This window comes from Moschus berezovskii, chromosome 4 (genome assembly GCF_049115385.1).
Source record: "Moschus berezovskii isolate FMDL1 chromosome 4, NW_MosBer_1.0, whole genome shotgun sequence".
Lineage (NCBI taxonomy): Eukaryota > Metazoa > Chordata > Mammalia > Artiodactyla > Moschidae > Moschus > Moschus berezovskii.
Window position 1 is genome coordinate 101,322,677 of NC_142463.1, and position 7,370 is coordinate 101,330,046.

The 7,370-nt window shown below is 42.7% G+C and overlaps 1 pseudogene; it reads left to right on the plus strand.

The window, feature by feature from the left end:
- Positions 1 to 4,673: 4,673 nt before the first annotated feature.
- Positions 4,674 to 6,505, plus strand: LOC129541047 (tRNA (guanine(6)-N(2))-methyltransferase THUMP3 pseudogene; annotated as a pseudogene).
- Positions 6,506 to 7,370: the final 865 nt, after the last annotated feature.

A 7,370-nucleotide genomic window follows, 5' to 3' on the forward strand; every position in this document is an offset into this window, starting at 1 on the left:
TGAAATTAAAAGACGCTTACTCCTTGGAAGGAAAGTTATGACCAACCTTGATAGTATATTAAAAAGCAGAGCCATTACTTTGCCAACAAAGGTCCATCTAGTCAAGGCTATGGTTTTTCCCGTGGTCATGTATGGAGGTGGGAGTTGGACTGTGAAGAAAGCTGATCGCCGAAGAATTGATGCTTTTGAACTGTGGTGTTGGAGAAGACTCTTGAGAGTCCCTTGTACCTCAAGGAGATCCAACCAGTCCATTCTAAGGGAGATCTATCCTGGGTGTTCATTGGAAGGACTGATGCTGAAGCTGAAACTGCAATACTTTGGCCACCTCATGCGACGAGTTGACTCACTGGAAAAGACTCTGATGCTGGGAAAGGTTGGGGGTTGGAGGAGAAGGGGACGACCGAGAATGAGATGGCTGGATGGCATCACCGACTCTATGGACATGAGTTTGAGTGAACTCCGGGAGTTGGTGATGGACAGGGAGGCCTGGCGTGCTGTGATTCATGGGGTCGCGGAGAGTCGGAAACGACTGAGCGACTGAACTGAACTGAACTGAACCAATAAGCTACCAGCAACCAGGAGAGTTTGGAAAAGGTCAAAAGGTGACACCACGTGTCCAACCACCTCCCTGAATCCTTCTCGCTGGTGTCCATCTTGACTGAACAAGGTGTGCACAACCAGGAAGGAGTCTGAGTCAGAATGATTGGCTAAAGACAATCCGGAAACTAATCCCATCTCCATAAAACCTGAGACTGCAAGCCATGTGCAGAGCAGTTCTCCTGGGTTCCCTTACCCTACTGCTCTCCACACGAGTGCCCTTTCCCAATAAAATCTCTTGCTTTGTCAGCACATATGTCTCCTGGACAATTCATTTCCAAGTGTTAGACAAGAGCCCACTTTTGGGCCCTGGAAGGGGTCCCCCATCCTGCAACCTTCGCCCTTGCTTTTGAAATGTGTTGAAGCAGGCACAGCTGTTTCAACTGTGGCATCCCTGTTTATCTTTGTGTTCTCAGTGCTTAATATAAATAGTTAAGTGCTTGAATGGAATTTAAATTGCTGTAAGCTTGTTCATTACAAAATAACAGAAAAATTTCAGAGGGATGGTGGTTGGGGCTGCATTTCTACTGTTACCGAGTCCAAGCTCCCTCTGCTCACTGCATGGCAGGCCAATGAATCTGAGAGATGAGGTGCTGAGGCAAGGAATACGACTTTATTCAGAAAGACTGCTGACCGAGAAGATGGCAGACCAAGGTCTCAGAGCAACCATCTTGTCTGTGTCTGGAAGCCAGGTTCTCCTACAGAGCCAGAGAGAGAGGCAAGGAGAAACTAAAGTCAAAAGGCAGAACAGAGAGGGAGAGGCAATGGGGAAGTAAAGTGAAAGGGCCTTCAGCCTTGCAAAGCACCTCCCAGAAGGGTCAGTCCTTGGAGAGGGGGTGTTAGTCTCTTCTGTTCACAGGTGGGCAGGGTCAGATGATCTCTCTGTGATCTGAACAACACTTCGGTCAGGCAGGGGCAGGGTCCTTTGAGGCAAGACGTTACATATGATTTCCTTGGAAGAAAAGCTATGACCAACCTAGAGTATTAAAAAGCATAGAGATTGCCAAAAAAGGTCCATCTCGTCAAAGCTATGGTTTTTCCAGTAGTCACGTATGGATGTGAGAGTTGGACTATAAAGAAAGCTGAGCATTGAAGAATTGATGCTTTTGAACTGTGGTGTTGGAGAAGACTCTTGAGAGTCCCTTGGACTGCAAGGAGATCCAACCAGTCCATCCTAAAGGAGATCAGTCCTGACTATTCATGGAAGGACTGATGCTGAAGCTGAAACTCCAATACTTTGGCCACCTGATGGGAAGAACTGACTCATTGGAAAAGAGCCTGATGCTGGGAAAAATTGAAGGCAGGAGAAGGGGACGACAGAGGATGAAATGGTTGGATAGCATCACCAACTCAATGGACATGAGTTAGAGTAAGCTCCATCCAGGTGGACAAGGATGCCTGGCACGCTGCAGTCCATAAGGTCGTAGAGTCAGACATGACTGAGCAACTGAACTGAACTGATTATGTATGATTATAACAAAAGCAAGGAAAAGCAAGTCAAAGAAGCAGTTTCCAACATGGAGTCAGAATTGCCTTCCTCTCTGCAAGGGTTGGTGTCTGGCTTAACTTTTTGTCTGGAGGGTCAACATGGTATAATGGGAAAATCTTGGGTCTTGGAGTTAGATACAACTAGATTTCAACAAGAGTTCCTCCACTTACTAGTTGTGGGACCTATAAAAGTTTTAAAAACTTCCTGTGCATCAGTTTCTTCATCTTTAAAATGAAAACCTATTTCAGAATCTAGTTCATTTAGCACAATGAAAACTATTTAAACCATGCCAGACACACATTTCATGACATGGAAATTGTATGACATGTTAAATTTAAAAAGTAAAGTTATGAAAACTGTTATAGAATGTAACCAGTTTGTAAGACGACATAACACTACTGTGCGGATGCCCCAAGTTTTCTTCTGTGTTTTGATCTATTGCTACCACATCTACATGGCATCATTGTTACCAAGTCCACACTTGGTCTGCTTGCCGCACAATGGGTCAATAAAACCAAGAGATGAGGTATTGAGGCAAGGAATACGACTTTATTCAGAAAGCCATCAGACTGAGATATGATGGCAGATTAGTCAGTCAGTTCAGTTGCACAGTTGTGTCCAACTCTTTGCTACCGCATGGACTGCAAGATGCCAGGCTTCCCTGTCCACCAACTCCTGGAGCCTACTCAGACTCATGTCCATTGAGTTGATGATGCCATCCAACCATCTCACCCTCTGTCATCCCCTTCTCCTCCTGCCCTCAATCTTTCCCAGCATCAGGGTCTTTTCAAATGAGTCAGTTCTTCGCATCAGGTGACCAAAATATTGGATCTTCAGCTTCAGTATCAGTCCTTCCAATAAATATTCAGGACTGATCTCCTTTAGGATGGACTGGTTGGATCTCCTTGCAGTCCAAGGGACTCTCAAGAGTCTTCTCCAACACCACAGTTCAAAAGCATCAATTCTTCGGTGCTCAGCTTTCTTTACAGTCCAGCTTTCATATCCATACATGACTCCTGGAAAAACCATAGCTTTGACTCAATGGACTTTTGTTGGTAAGCAATGTCTCTGCTTTTTAATATCCTGTTTAGGCTGATAATAGCTTTTCTTCCAGGAGCAAGCATCTTTTAATTTCATGGCTACAGTCACCATCTGCAGTGATTTTGGAGCTCCCAAAAATAAAGTCTGTTACTGTTTCCATTGTTTTCCCATCTATTTGTCATGAAGTGATGGGACCGGATGCCATGATCTTAGTTTTCTGAATGTTGAGTTTCAAGCCAACTTTTTCACTCTCCTCTTTCACTTTCATGTCATCTGCGTATCTGAGGTTATTGATATATCTCCCAGCAATATTGATTCTAGCTTGTGTTTCATCCAGTCCGGCATTTTGCATTATCTGGTTTTGGGTGCCAGGTCCCTTTAAGAATAGAGATGGGGCCGGATGAGGAAATAAAGTAAAAAAGGCAGAATTGAGAGGGAAAGGTGGTAATGAAGTTTAGTATAAAGGGTGATCAGAGTTTTCTCGTGAAACATCTCTGGACACCAGCCTTCTGGAAGGAATGTGTTTATCTCTTCTTTCCTGCAGCCATTCACAAGTGGGCAGGGTCAGATTATCTCTCTGTGAGCTGAACAAAGGCACTTTAGTTTAATAGTCAGGCAGAGGGGCAAGGTTCTCTAAGACAGGCCATTATGTATGGGCATAATAACAAAAGCAGTGAAAAAACAAGTCAAAGAAACTGATCCAACAGGGAGTCAGAATTGGCTCTTCCTTGAACACTGTGATAGAAATAGGGGAAGGGGAGCCCCCTAGTCCATGGGTTCCCTGCCACTGTATCTGCCCACACGTGTTAAGTCACTTCAGCTGTGTTTGACTCTTTGCAACCCCATGGACTATAACCCACCAGGTTCCTCTGTCCTTGGGATTTTTCAGGCAAGAATGCTGGAGAGGGTTGCCATTTACTTCTCCAGGGGATCTTCCCAACCCAGGCCTTGAACCTGCATCTCCTTCGGCTCCTGGATTGCAGGCAGAGGCTTTACCGCTGAACTCTGCCCAGTTGGTTCTTTTTCAGGCCACTCCCTCGGTTGTTTAGCTGTAATGGTTCCCCAGGGAGGAATCTCTGCACATTTGCCATCAACACTACTAGCCTCTTTCCCCACAAAAGCATTCTCTGAAGACTGACATTCCACGCCTGAGAGTAGAGAATACTGGTGAGGTGCTGAGAAGAACCGCTTTGCACTTTTGGGTTTTATACACATTTGGGCTAAGAGAATGAATCTAAAATCATTAGATGCCACACTTTCACAAATTAGTATTTAACCAGCAATTATCTTGTCTATAAAATGACGGACAAAATGCACTGAAATGGGAACTCCATTAGCATGCTGTACTCTATTAATGATGGTAAAAGCTGGCTCAACTCTCTGGAAGCCATCCAACAAGAGTCTTTAAAATGGCATACCCTGAGCGTGACCAGGGTACGCTAGGCTGGCGGGGTCCTGGAACCGAAAGGGTCTGCGCTGACAGCCGGTTAACCGGACGCTGGGAGTGGCCAGGGACTATATTCAGGATCTTGGAAGCACTGCCAATATGTCTGATGTTCAAGAAGCCACTAACCAGCTCCTGGGTGTGAATCTTTGTGAGAACCAGATGTCTGTACTAGTGACTGAAATTGGCCCCAGAAGTGAGTCTGAGCATCTCCAAGTCACTATTGGTGCCACTGTGCCTACTGGTTTTGAGCAAACAGCAGATGAAGTGAGAGAGAAACTGGGATCATCATGCAAAATCAGCAAAGACCGGGGCAAGATATATTTTGACATTTCAGTGGACAGCCTGGCTCAGGTTCATTGTCTGAGATCAGTTGATAATTAATTTGTGGTTGTTCAGGAGTTTAAGGATTACCAGTTCAAAGAAACAAAGGAAGAAGTTCTAAAGGATTTTGAGGAATTGGCTGGGAAGCTTCCATGGTCAGACCCTTTAAAAATATGGAAAATTAACACATGTTTCAAGAAAAAAAAAACAAAGTGCAGAAAGATAAATCCGAATTCAAGTAAACAGAAGATTGATAATGGATGAGGAGACACAATTGAGAAGGATGTGAAAAAAGAGTTCACTAACAGTGTCTCAGATTCACAGATCTTAGACTGTTATGAAAATCCAGCCATCAAAGAAGAGGTATCAACATTAATAGGTGATGATTTGACATCTTTCAAAGATGAGGCTGAGGAAAACTCAAAAGAAGAAGCTGATCCTGAAATGCTGAAGTCTAGAGTCACATGCAACAGGGCAGGAGAGAAACACTGCTTTTCCTCAAATGAGGCAGCAAGAGATTTTGGGGGTGCTGTTCAAGATTATTTTAAGTGCAAGGCTGATATGACCCTCTTTGGTGTGGAGGTTCTTTTGAACATCCATGATAATGAAATTGTTGTGGGCATTGCATTGACAGAAGAGAGTCTCCACCGAAGAAATATCACACATTTTGGACCCAAAGCTCTTAGATCTACTCTTGCCTATGGGATGCTCAGGCTCTGTGCACCTCAACCCACTGATATAATAGTTGATCCGATGTGTGGAACAGGGGCGATACCAATTGAGGGGGCTACAGAATGGTCTAACTGTTATCATATTGCTGGTGATAATAATCCATTGGCTGTGAATAGAGCTGCAAATAACATCTCATCTTTATTGACCAAGATCCAAGTTAAAGAAGGCAAACTGTCCTTGGGCTTGTCCACAGATACTATTCAGTGGGATATCTGCAACCTGCCACTAAGAACTGGCTCTATAGACATTATTGTAACAGACATGCCATTTGGAAGAAGGATGGACTCCAAGAAGAGAAACTGGAACCTTTATCCAGCTTGCCTGCGGGAGATGAGCCGTGTCTGTAGGCCAGGGACAGGCTGAGCTGTACTATTGACTCAGGACAAGAAATGCTTTGCCAAGGCATTATCTGGAATGGGACACCTGTGGCGGAAGGTGCATACCGTTTGGGTCAACATACGGGGTCTTCATGCTGCAGTTTATCTCCTGAACCGTACACCTCAAAGTTTTGTTCATCCTTCAGAACAAGACGGAGAAAGATGTCCTTGGTAATACAAAGATCGAAAATGATTAATAATATCTGTGCTTCCTGACACTGAAAACATCAGCATGAAGAACTTGCTTTAAGAGAAAAAATAGTATTAATCAAAGATTTGGTATAAATCTCTTCACCATAGTTAGGAAAAGGTATAAATGGAGGAAGTCTTATAAGAAAGTAGAGCTTTTCTTTGGCGCTGTTTGAAAGGGGTAGTTGAGCAATTAGTACTTTTCTTAAAAGGCTTTAAAGATGCTAAGCCTACTAAAATGCTCCGGGATTTGGGTTTAGAACATTTTCAGGCTTTGTAACAGTTCCTGTTTTCCACTGTAGGTGGAAAGCTACTCCGGCCTCATGGAAAGGCAGAGAGCCTAATCAGAGCATGAGGTTATATTTCATTGCCTGTGCAGCTTTGCTATTTAGTTGCTCAAGTTTTTTACATCAGTTTCTAAAAATGAAGCATTATTATGCTTTGTAAAATAGTGTTTGTTCCATGACAAGCTAAATCTTATATAAGTATTATGTATAAAACTTATAGTTTACTATCTGCCTTAAAAGTTATAACATCAGTGAATAAGATTAACACATTAATCTGAAGACAGACACTCCTATTTGTAAATAGAAGCAAATACAATAGTAGATGAAAGAAGGGACCAACAAGCCATATTTAAAGAAATTTTATTTTTTTTTCAGTATACAAAGGTGGTGCTTTTTAAAATCAGACATAAACCTGTCAAAGTATTTTTGTTGGCTTCTCTAAAGGACTAGAGAATTGATGAATTAAAAATTTCATGTAAAATGGCATACCCTTTACCCAGTAATTCTGGGAAGTTATCCTAAGAAAATAATTTAGAACACATAAAACTTTTATGCACAAAATTTTCATTGTAACATTATTTATGCTAGTGAAAAACTAGAAACAACTAGAAACAATAATAATTATTCTAGAGGTAAATAAATTATAATACACTCAAATGTTGGAATAGTTACTTAAGATTATGATCAATGGTCTCCAAATGTACAAATGAGTTTTTTTCGTTCTACTTAAATATATACCGTTTTCTATAAGAAAGAAGCGGAGAAGGCAATGGCAAGCCACTCCAGTACTCTTGCCTAGAAAATCCCATGGATGGAAGAGCCTGGTAGGCTGCAGTCCATGGGGTCACTAAGGGTCAGACACGACTGAGCGACTTCGCTTTCACTTTTCA